The following is a 12,212-nucleotide window of genomic DNA, read 5'->3' on the forward strand; positions in this document are numbered from 1 at the left end:
CTTTCAATAATTTTTTTGCTCACACTTTCACTGACCTATTTTCCCCATTTTTCTGCTTCTATTAAAACCAAATTAATATCAGGATGGACTTCCCATTGAAGCCCCCCAGCCCCCCCCCCCCCTCAACCTCGAAGCTCCATCCCTGACTCTGTACCTCTAATCTATTTAACAGATACAATGCCAAGACAGTTGGGAAGGTCAAGGAGATACATGTTCAAATCTCTCAGAAACTCTTTTTAAATTTGTAATATTTACCTGCCCTTTCACCCCCCTCCCCCATACATCTCGTTATTTATCCAACAGATGGCCAGTGAGTGTTGACAAGAATAGCCGAAAATGTTTCTTTTCCTTCTCTTTTTTGCATTTCCCCCCCTATCCTTCCAACAAGTTTTGAGAAGAATCTGAAGAACAAGAATTTTGTCCACATTATTTCTGTTATCATGTGTGTTTTTGTAGCTGTTTCTTCTCATTTTCTCCTTTCATAATCATGATCTAATATAATTTCAGATCTTCTACTATTCATCTATTCTTAAAAAGTATACATATAGAAATATGATTAACAAATTCACTGCTAGTGCATGTGTCTAAATTCTCATAAACTAATATCATACAGAATAATTGTACCGGTATGCTACCTCATACATGTGAATAGATTAGCCAATACAATGTTTGTCATTTTCATCAGACAAACATTCATACATCTCATAATATGGTTATTATTCAAATAAAATCTCCCCCTAAATACCAACACTTTTCAAGAGGAGTGAAAAGGGTGTTTTACATGGATGGCTATCAAAGAAATGCATTTCATATCGGTATTCAGTCTATTGTTATCAAAGCGATAAGAGTTTCATTTTCTACACAATGCCACATTTTTCCTTCTCAAAAATTTGACATTTTCCCACCAAATGAATATCATAAATATTGTTATGACTTTTGTCAATAGCTGTTAATCATGTAGAACATTGTCCATACTTTGGGGGGTTGACGCTTTGAGATACTCGTAAATGCTCGCTAAATAGAACGAGCAACAATGAATTCATCACTAGCTGAAGGTGTTTCAAAAGGCTATTGTGCAACACTAAATATTTGAAATCTGATTGTTCATGGATATTTGCAAAATGTTGATAGCTTTTCCTCTTTTGTGCTATTAATAAATGGCAAAAAGTAGAAAAGGTATCAACATAGTGTGGAAGATAATAAGAAATGAGATCAAAGGATTAAAGCAATAACCTTTCCCCCACCTATGTATCTTGTAAAGGTAGAAATCCACATACAAATTAAATAGCAGTTTTGTGCTTGTATATAACAAGAAGTGAATTAAAGCTCTGCCTCTGCTATCAAATATAAAATGAAATTCATTTCAGATACTTGGCCACATAGTGGTTAACTGCTTGGTAAAATCATTTGATCAAATTATTCCTAGCTAAATTGTTTGCGGTTAGTCTCTTCATTCATACACTTGCATTTAAGTGCTTTGAATGCCACTCAGCACCTTCAGAATATCGAGATTGATCGATTTATACACCTAATAATTCATAATTATAATAATTATTAGTCGTTTTTGTATAGCGGATAACATAATTGCATGTCTCTATGCGCTTTTCAGGACAGAATACAGAAGGAGTGGAAATGGTACACTAGGTTCATAATTGTGAGATTTTACAAAGTGCTAAATGAATATGTTTTTAAATTACTTTTGAACTTTTGTTTGTTTCCATATTCCTGAGGTATTCCAGCAATTTATTCCATAAAACAGTGGCTGCATATGAAATGACCTTTCTCCAGAGGATTTTGTTATAGTCTGTGGGACATAAAATAAAGACGTTTTACTGGAACGCAACAATCTTTCTAGTCTATACTGTATTAACAATTCAAGGAGATATGATTGTATAATTTGCGACTAAAATTTGATTAAGCTGTTTTATTAATGTTTAATTTTCAGGATAATACTGATTTGTCTACGTATATATTCACAAACACTCGAATGTACTTAAAAAAAAGGAAATCGGCTTAACGATAAGTATTACACGTTCAAGTTCATGTAAGAAGAGGTTTCAATGGCAGGCAATGTGAAGGTCTTTAGAACATCAGGTAGATAGAAACTGGACACCTCCTATAGAACACATTAAAACAATCAAGGGTAAACTTCTAGCTCATATCATGTGAGGATTTCCCTTGGTAAGTTGTTTATCGCCGGGCGCTCCAAGAGGGTAAGTTGTCTGGTCTAAAGATTACCCCATGGTCACGATTGGGAGCAAAGACAAAAATCACGACCATTTGTATCCGACAATGAATTAAAATGTATCTCCACTTCATGAGGGAGGATAGAGCGCAAAAAATATCTGATTTCCTCCAAAACCAGTGGCAAAAATCAATTAATGGAAAAACAGATATCACCCTCCCTAAATGGGAGCTCCGATTCCCTGCTAAATTGCAGCGATGTTACCGTGTAGCCAACCACAAGGAGATGACTGGCCCATCCTTGCCCAAGCTGGGTTGCATCCGAACAGCATCACTCCCCTAAAATGGGATAGATGAGATGGGGCTCGGGTTTCCCGAACGGCCCGCAACGCCAGCGCAGAGTTTCATCCCCCCACCTCTATTGTTTACGCGAGAGGCGTTGCGAGTTTAAACGAGGGGAAACGGGAGAGGCGGGCCTGTAAGGGAGCACCCCAACATTGCTGGGAGCAAGCCATCCTTGCAAGGAGACAACTTGGAAAACAAATAACATATAATAGACGTATCATTTCAAAAACTAAGAGATTGTTTCCTTCCACTGGCTCTAAAAGCTTACACCCCCTCTCATTCTTCACTAAAGAAGGTGCCCGAGAACATCGTTGACTCTCATCCGTCATCTTAAAAACATCCTCGGCCATCTTTCTTATTATTTTTTCTTATCTTTTTCCTCATTGGGTATCTTCTCCGATTCTGTATCGTGTTAGGCAATTATTGACTATGGGTACAGTTTCATGGCTGATAACCAAAAATCCTCTTCTTGTCTGTCTTGTAATTTAGCTTCAGTGAGTTCCATCTCAATCTCTATTCTGAATACTTCCGTTATTGATTTTGGAAGCAGAATTTACTGTGGGCTAGGACATATAGATATAATGAATTTGGTTGGATCAGAACGGCCTCCTTGTACCCTACACAGCTTTGTCTTTCAAAGTGAAGTACAAAAGTAATTTAATTGCAGGACCACCATACAAGCAAATTATTCAATCTAGTTCACTAAAATGTGTATATTTGTACAGTGACTATTAACTTTTTATTCTTTTGGGTGCCCCAAAACTATGTTTAAATCTGACCCTTGACTCTTTCCCCTTCATCTACACTATGTTTAATAATTGCAGAATAAAACCAGGGACATATGAGTTAAACTGTTTTCTAATACTTACCCCCTAACAGGGAAGTAGTGACAATTTTTTTTAATTTAGAGGTTCTGTAAAATGGGATGAATACACTTGGTATTGCAATGGCAGGCAAAAACCTCGGTCATCAAGTAAATTTTATTTGGGAAGTATCCATATAATAGAATTAAAGTACTTAACATTTAAATTTCCTAAGTAGTTTATCATGGAATAACCAAGGACTTTTGAACACATTGTCAGACAGCTTCAAAATTATTGACAACCATGAGAATTTTTAAATCATTTAACAATTTACTGTAATATAAAGCAAAAGTTTTTTAGTTGCCTCATTCATGTGATGGAGCATAGTTTAAACTGCCACCCATCCCCCCCCCCTAGAAAAGATTAGAAAGGAAAATTTGTAAATGATCAAAATTGAAAAAAGTACAATTTGTGTTACCGGTACTCATTTCAGGACCTGTATACCCATTGGCACATAGAATAAAGAATAGGATATGATAGAACATATCACAAAGTGGGGGACTTCCACTCTGTTGGGGCTTGAACCAAGGACCATCAAATTGAAAGCCAACAATAAGGGCAACTCTACCACTAACCCATAACCAACGAACCTTTGGAAGAGAATCAAACAACATCAATAGAATTTCACAACTTGCAGTCATCTTTTAAACTGCATTGGAAGAAGTTAATTTGTCTGATAAAAGGAGAAAGCGTTTTCATATTTTGTAAGCTAACAACCACTATTCAAATAAACACTGCACTACTTAAAGCTACTTGCGCCCTCTATATAGCAAAAAATACCTAAGCGGTGACCATTGGTCCCCCATGGTCCCCTTTTTCTTATGTTAATTGAGCGCTGATTTGATGAGATAACCACATGTCAGTGACCATGGAGGGAGGTCTAATGTCTCCTGGCCAAACTAGTGCAGATAGGCTTTAAATGCATATCTCTCTGAGTCCATTGAGATTTAAAATCCTAGTCATTGGATTCATCACACATAATGAGGACACAATGTTCCTTCTCTGGGGGAACATTCCTACCATATTCATTGCACAAAATGATATTTGTTAGGACTTGAGCTAGAGATACAGTTGTCGATACTCTTGGATTTAAATTTAAAGGACCTGGGTTCAAATCCTTGCACAGTAAGTTGTGTACCCATCCCAGATATATCTGAATTTGAGTATTGGACTCATAGCAAGTAACAGATCAAAATATCAATGAGAGATGTTATTTGATCAGATACATATTGTTACAAAATGTATAAAAGCTACGTTTGTATATCCTTAAATACATCTTTAATTGCTTTTACCAAAGACATTGGATTCAAGAAAAAGACGCTAAAACTTATTTGCTAATTTAACTAATACAACTAAATAACAGCATTACAAAATAGAAGCTTTTGAGGCTCTCTACGCATTACATGTACTTTCAAATTATATCTGAACAAGAAAGCTAAATCTGAAACGAGAAAGCTATATCTTATACCTGTGTGCAGACACTATATTTACTCAGCATGCCTTCTAAGTTGACTGTTTACCGACATACTAGATAAATGACGAACTAGATCAGGGAGTGAACTTGGTATGAGGGGTAAATAAAGGCCTGGCAAGCATATATATCACTGATTTGATAAATAGGTGATGATGCTAGAAGCTATAAAACATGCAAGAGACTTGAGAGGATATATATAACCAAAAAAAGGCGCTCGCTTATATCACCAATCAATCGCACAACCAAAGCTAGAGTAATAAAGAAAAAGGAGTCTTCATTCAGCCTTTGAAAAACAAATTTGATAGCCATTTAGTTGACAACTTTCTCAACCGCCCGGAGCGAGGCAAGTTTTCAGTTACTTCTGTGGTTCTTAGCATCCGCCAGCCGGCATCCCAAAGCCTTCTCTTTCCTCCCGCTCTTTTTTTTCCTTCCACAAACTACCACGATAAAGTTTCAGTAATTAAATTTTCTGACAACAATCTGCTTTCATTGAATTTTTTTGTTATATCTCGACCGAGGTAATTAGGAATGAGATGCAAAGAGTAGAAATAAAAATCTTGAAAACTTCTTTCTGCTTTAAAATGACATTAGGGGTTTTGTTTTTCACTTGTCTTTAAATGCAAGTTTAAGAGGGGTATTTCCTTTCATGCATATGTTATAGGTATCGACATTTCTGTCCATGATTTGATTAAAGATACTGTCACTTATTTCTGTTTGGAATATCCAGTGATTTTATCCCGCAATGAATTAATCATGAACTGCTGTTTAATACTTTTTTTCAAATAGATTGATATGTCCGTCTCCTTCTGAAACAAACTCGATATTGCAAAAGGAGTCTGTTTCTTTCTCTTTCTTTTAGAAGGGATGCCATCTACATTTTTGTAACATCATCAGGTGTTTTTGTTGTTTTCTTTCCCCTTTTTTTTCCTGCCGGAAACTAGTCATCAATAAAAAAAATAACTCAAAAGATCTCTTCTTTCTTAATATATTTGTGAGGAGAAAAAAAAAGGATTTCACTTGTTAACCAAGAAAAGATGAAGTATCTAAGATATTTGAGAGAAAAAAGGGAAATACATTAAATTGTTGTTAATACCAAAGAAAACTGTTATTCATGACACCAATAAGAAAACAAGAATGTTGTTCTCATTATCATTAATTTCCTACACATTTTGGATAATGGAGATAGGGTTATACATATCATTCCATGAAAAAAGATAATAGAATGATTAAAATATGAATTGAAGCATTAGAATAGTAATTTGTATATGCACAATTTCCATATTAGCCTATTGAATATGAAGCTCAAGATATCTAAGAGAAATGTGTTACACCAAAATCTTATTGTATTCAACAGGCTAAACATTGTTGTAAATCAGCAGAAAATGGTTAAAAACAAAAATGCTTCAAGCTGCTGAATTACTACTGGGATTTAGGTTGCTTTTCCTCCTTCTTCTTCTGTTTAGTATTAAATGAACTTTAGGTGAACAATGATTATCAGAGGGTAAATTGATTTCTATCAAGTAAAAAATACAAGAGAATATAAAGGCATACATTTCCACATTTAAAAGAATGAATATGTGAACAAAAGAAAACACCTTTTCTGCCATGAATCTCCTGGTTGTCCAAGAGAGAAAACATGTCTATTAGCAAATACCAGATGAGGCAAACATTTTGTAGTACATTAAATTCCATAATTTGAATAAAAGGAATCATGTTTTGCTTTCCATAGTCCCACTCGAATGGGTCAAAGAACAGTAGAGTCTGATCACATATTTTTGAAATTGCCATTTTCTGATTTTTTGGCATATTCTTGTCACTCAGTAACTTAAAAGATAACCTTTTTCTTACATTACTTGAAGAAAAAGACTTTTCTGACTTTGGATTTTGTAACATGGTGACCAGACATTTACTCCAGCAACAATGTGGTAGCTCTAGGCTTCATTTTGTCAAAGATGTCTGGTTATGGTTGGAGTCACAAAGGAAGGTTCAGGGATCAGGTGGTGCTACTTAAAGAGTTGAAGTTAGGAGTTTGTATAGTACCCAAATAATACACAGCAGTGAAGGCATTAGTAAGAATTATGCACACAAGGTACCTTTGGAACAGTCTAACACTTGGACTGTAATTTTACTAATGCCCAAACAAAATGATGTGTATTATTTGTTTTATAAGATTATGTATTATTTGTTTTATAAAATCATGTTTTATAACATAATTTTACTAATGACCGGCCATTAGAATTGGATAATGACCAGTCATTATCCAAATAACGCATAAGCCAAAATAATGCCTGGTCATGTGTACGCTTTCAACCAATCATTTGATTAGGATCTACGTCATCATCTTATAATGTAGGATATCGAACACAGATCAACCGTTGTCGAAGCATATGTCATAGAGCTATGAAAGACCGGTTTACAAACATATTCAAAGTTATGGATGCTTCTTTCCTAGGGGCCTAGTGACGAGTTACTCCATTAATCCGTTATTAATGAATGAACTACAATACTCGGAATCCAGTCTGCGTACATTATTGATGTTATGTAGGGCAAGCCTTGGAAAAGCTTTCGGGTATGCATAAAACTTGATTATGTTAGTAAACCTGTATATTAAGACAACTAGAGTTCGCTGAGCCCTATAACTTAATTCAAGTGACAACAAAGCTGTTCGTTCATTCATAAGAATGATAAAGTTGTGATGGGTAAAGAATAAGAAAATAAGAATAAAACTTATCTCTTCTTCTACACTTTACTGAGAATTTGCAAAATAAAAACCCGATTTTAACTGTATGGGAATGCCAAGCGGGCTGAAAAAAAAGATCCACACAATCAAGGCCACTATATTTACTCACTCCTCTGTGTGTTGTAAGACACAAAAATGTTAAGTGCATTTAATACTCTAATATCATATCATTTACCACCGCTTTTCTTTTTCTTCTTTCTAAAGCAGTTCATTACATATGTAAACAGGGCTTTTACAAGGCTATACCGTAATAAATGCACGAAAGAGAAGCCATTAACATTGAGAATTCATTTACAATTTTATTGACAATATTCCATGCTGGGAACATCACTGATAACAACCGACTACGAAAAACATTCCAGTTTAAACAAGTTTCTTTCTTTCAATCACTTTCAATACTGCATGGGAATTTTCTGCTGACTTTTTTTTCTTCCTATGTTAAAGAGCTACATGGAATTTATACATGATGGAACACTGCAGAGAGTATATCAGAAATGGAGTGTGTAAAAGCTGTGCAGTGCTGTGGTACAAGACATATAGATGCTTTATAGATGTATTCCAGTTTAAACAAAACATTTGAAATGAAATATATGTTGCAATAAATGTGGTAAAAATGAACGAAAATTGGAAAGTTGTATTTTTTATGACGGATGCCAACCCTTTTTAAATATATTTCATTCATCATGAACAAACAAATTATCAGGTCTAATACATTCCTGGAAGAAGTGCGTCATAAATCATTTTGTAATTGTCATTCCTATTCGGCCCATTTTACAGAATTTATGTTCAACAATCTCATTACTAATACAATGTGACATAATCTCTAAATGTACAACAACAACAACAAAAGAAGAAGAAGCAAATTCAGATCATCATATTTTGCAGGAAACTTTCCAATTCCATTTTTCTCTGAATTATAACATTTTCTTTAAGTTGGAACTGAGGGAAGAGATAAATGTGCATTACAAACAAAAACTAAATAAACATGTTTGAATACATATTATTGGGTGAACAAGTGTGAGGAACTGAGAACAAGTAGCAAAATATATCTAAATGCAGCAGTTTTGTTTGTAAATGCAACCAGTCACATTTATAACATAAAATGAAACAAAACAGTAACTTTTTGTAGAACAGGCATTCTGTATGAGAAATTTCTCAGAGGGGTAGTCTATTTAAATGATGAACATGAAGTGAATTTGATTAAACAGTGAAAATATTTTAAGATTTCGCTGATTCCCATCCTATATAGCAAGGTGTATACACATTGTGTACCATCCCCCTGGATAAAGCACGGGTTTGACCCACAGCAGCACAGTGTATCTTAACAGTGACAATTTTGCATTACCTTTGAAAAAAGAATGCTGGGAACAAAAGATTGTATGTGAGCAAAAAGAGCAAAAAATCATGGAAAAATTGAGCGCTGTGCCGTTCTCGAATAAGAGCGGTTTAATTGTGAACTAATCATTATAGTATGTAAATTGGCAACGCGGTTTAGAATATAAAATCACTCTTTCTGTGTACAAATTGTCAATTTCTTTGTTAAATTTAATCATTTTCTTTCACAATGGTTCACTTCATTTAATAAACATTGTTATTTTTTTCGAAAAATGAAGGAGCGGAAAAGAAGATTAATTGTTGCCAATTTGAAGAGAGAAAATTGATTCATTAAGAAAATAAACTGTAAACTGCTATGGGTGGAGTTATCATTGTGTGCTTGACAGATGAGGATTAGCATTGAGGAATTCCTTAGGCTGATGCATAAGACTACTCAGGATTTCATTGCCACCACTCTTCTGCCGGCAAACCAGCACATGTACTAACAACTATGCTCTCTGAACTGGGGAATGGAACAATCCAAAATTCTTAACATCTTAAATCTTCCACTTTGCATTTTTCATAAAACAATAAGTGTTACCACATACTAATCAATATGTTTTATACTGTTGCACAACTGTTAAATGAAAAAAACAGATGTGACACTTAAAAACAAAAAATAGTCTCCAAAATATATTACATGAAATCATCATTTTTTTTCTTCTTAAAATCACTTAAAATAAAACTTGATTAAAACACCAGTGACAAACTGTAATGTCCATCAAATAAACGGAAAGACAAAAAGCAAAGCTTAGATGAATGTAATACAAAAAACAAAAGATGCATTGTATATATAAGATATATCAGGCAAAATAATTGTTGGCCCAAAGACTGTAATTCCATTCACAGGAAAATAAAAAGTAAAACGACCAGAATCATTTGTTTCAGACGGAGTGCAGTAATAGATATGATGAATGAATTCTGTCTTTATCCAAAGTCTTTCTTCAGAGAAAATGATACACATTAGAAATGAGACTTCTCTAAATCCAATAAAAATATACATAAAAGATATGTTGACTTGGAGGAACAGGTGAAAAGTAATAGAGCATTGTTCAATTTCCCTTTTTAAGCAGAATATGTTGCAAGTCTGTCTTGCAAGATAAAAAGAACATATGGCTATCAAAAATATAAAACCAAATTTACTCCAAGCTGTTACAAGAAAATAATGTTTAGAATGTGAAACCACTATTTCGACCAGAATCAAAGAAATCTTAATATGATGTAAAAATTTGTTAGTAGATTTTGAAATAAAGAAAGTGACAATTTTTTTAGTATTGTTCATGTAAATGTAATACGTGCTATAAAAGGAAGCATATCTGCCATGAAAATTCTACCTACTAAACATTTAGGCTATTACCATAACGGAATACACAATTTTAGGTATGAGGTTTTAGATTTTCATATTCCACTGTGCTTAACTCAAGATATTACGTTCAACATTAACAGTAAGTTAAAATGATAAACAAAAAAAACACAAGTTAAAATGATTGCTGAGTGCAGTTTAGAGAGAAGATGGTTTTCTTTCAGTTTAACAAACAGTACCATAATATGAACTACTTATTTCATCACAATGATTTACGGGCATGTGATATGAACAATACTGAATGAAACACATTTGTTGATCGACAATATCCTTGCTTTTATGACCAACACATCAACATTTTATTTTAGAAATGGTAGCACATTTGCAGGGTTTCGTGTTGTCTATAAAGTACCTTTGTAAAATGAATCCTCATTACATCTTATCAAGTCTTAGAATTTAAAAAATGGCTCTGGTTTATGTAATATATTCCTTCAATCAATTCTGATAAATGAACGACATCCTTTGGTGCATCTTGCGAGATTTTGCATGGCACAAACTCTATATGCACCATGTACATGTCTCCGCCATGTTCAAATGAAGGAGAGAAAAAAAAGAAAAATCAAATGTATCACATGATAAGCATATATAAAACACATCAGTTTAGGACAGCATGTATCCCTCACTAGAAAACAGCCCTTTGCTCTTCTCCCTATGTATATGTACATGATACACCGCAACGAGCGATACATTCTTACATCATAAAAACATTGAAAAGATCTCTCTAACTACACTCTTATCTATATAAAATATCCTCAATTTTTTCACGGAGCACGGGCTGTAATTTAAAGCTTCCTACACAATACAAGTCTTGACAATCCTGATTATCCACATGGATTCCTCATATTCAGATTCTCTCAATGTCTGTCCATGCCTGGTATATCCCTTTTTCGTCATCTTGCAAAGAACTGTCTTTCCACCCGTCATAGTCACATACCATCACTTTCCTTCGGCATATCCACACCGTTTCACTGCCACCACTGAGGTCAGTATTCTTCTCTTACTGTCACTCTCCAAAACTGTCTGTAATTAAAAGATTTCTCTTTCCAACGTAGTCCACGCACACAATATGATAATTCCCTGTTTTTTGGATCGAAGCTTCATGTTTGGAGAGTGGTGCTAATTTGTCACGTTTAACCCGACATGATGAATACACCGATAGCACCGTTACCTGGATATCTTGTGAAGTCGCTCCTTTTTCTTTGACGCAGACACGATAATAAACGGAGGCATAGCACTGCTATCAAGTTGTGGGCAGGGTAGAGTTGCCCATCGAAAGCCAGGTAAAGCTTCGCTAATTGATGGTTGGTCTCATCACATTCATATTGCTTGCCGCATGCTCTCAGACAACTCCTGTTCGTTGACACTTTTCAGTGATCAACGTTCACCACAATTACCAGGCCGGCTTCGTCGGAAACACAAACCATGAAGAGGTGCAGAGTTTGCAAAGGATGCTATAAATTCACTTTATCATCCAAAGCTTGATGCCTTAAATCATATGCGAGAGATATTTCATCATTTCATATATTTCTGGCATGATCGAGAGATATACCAGTTTCATCAAGCATAGAAAGATATGTGCCAACAACAAGCCGAGACTATGGATTCTAGTTTCAATAGCGTGTGCACCAGTTAGCGCAAAATTGGGAAGTTTGATCTAACGTGACGTTAGTGCATCATTAGGCGCGTAAATGAAAAGTAAACAATTACCCCAGCCCAGTTCATTGACGTTACGCCACAATATTCTCGCCTCAATATATCAGGCTCCTAAATTGGATCAAATTTCGGGAGTATCCTGGAACGGGCTATAGATAACTTTCTCTATATTTACTGTACACTTTCTTTCATTGGTGTGTCTACCTTATCTATCGC

Source organism: Strongylocentrotus purpuratus, unplaced genomic scaffold, assembly GCF_000002235.5.
Source record: "Strongylocentrotus purpuratus isolate Spur 01 unplaced genomic scaffold, Spur_5.0 spur5_scaffold_8, whole genome shotgun sequence".
Taxonomy (NCBI): domain Eukaryota; kingdom Metazoa; phylum Echinodermata; class Echinoidea; order Camarodonta; family Strongylocentrotidae; genus Strongylocentrotus; species Strongylocentrotus purpuratus.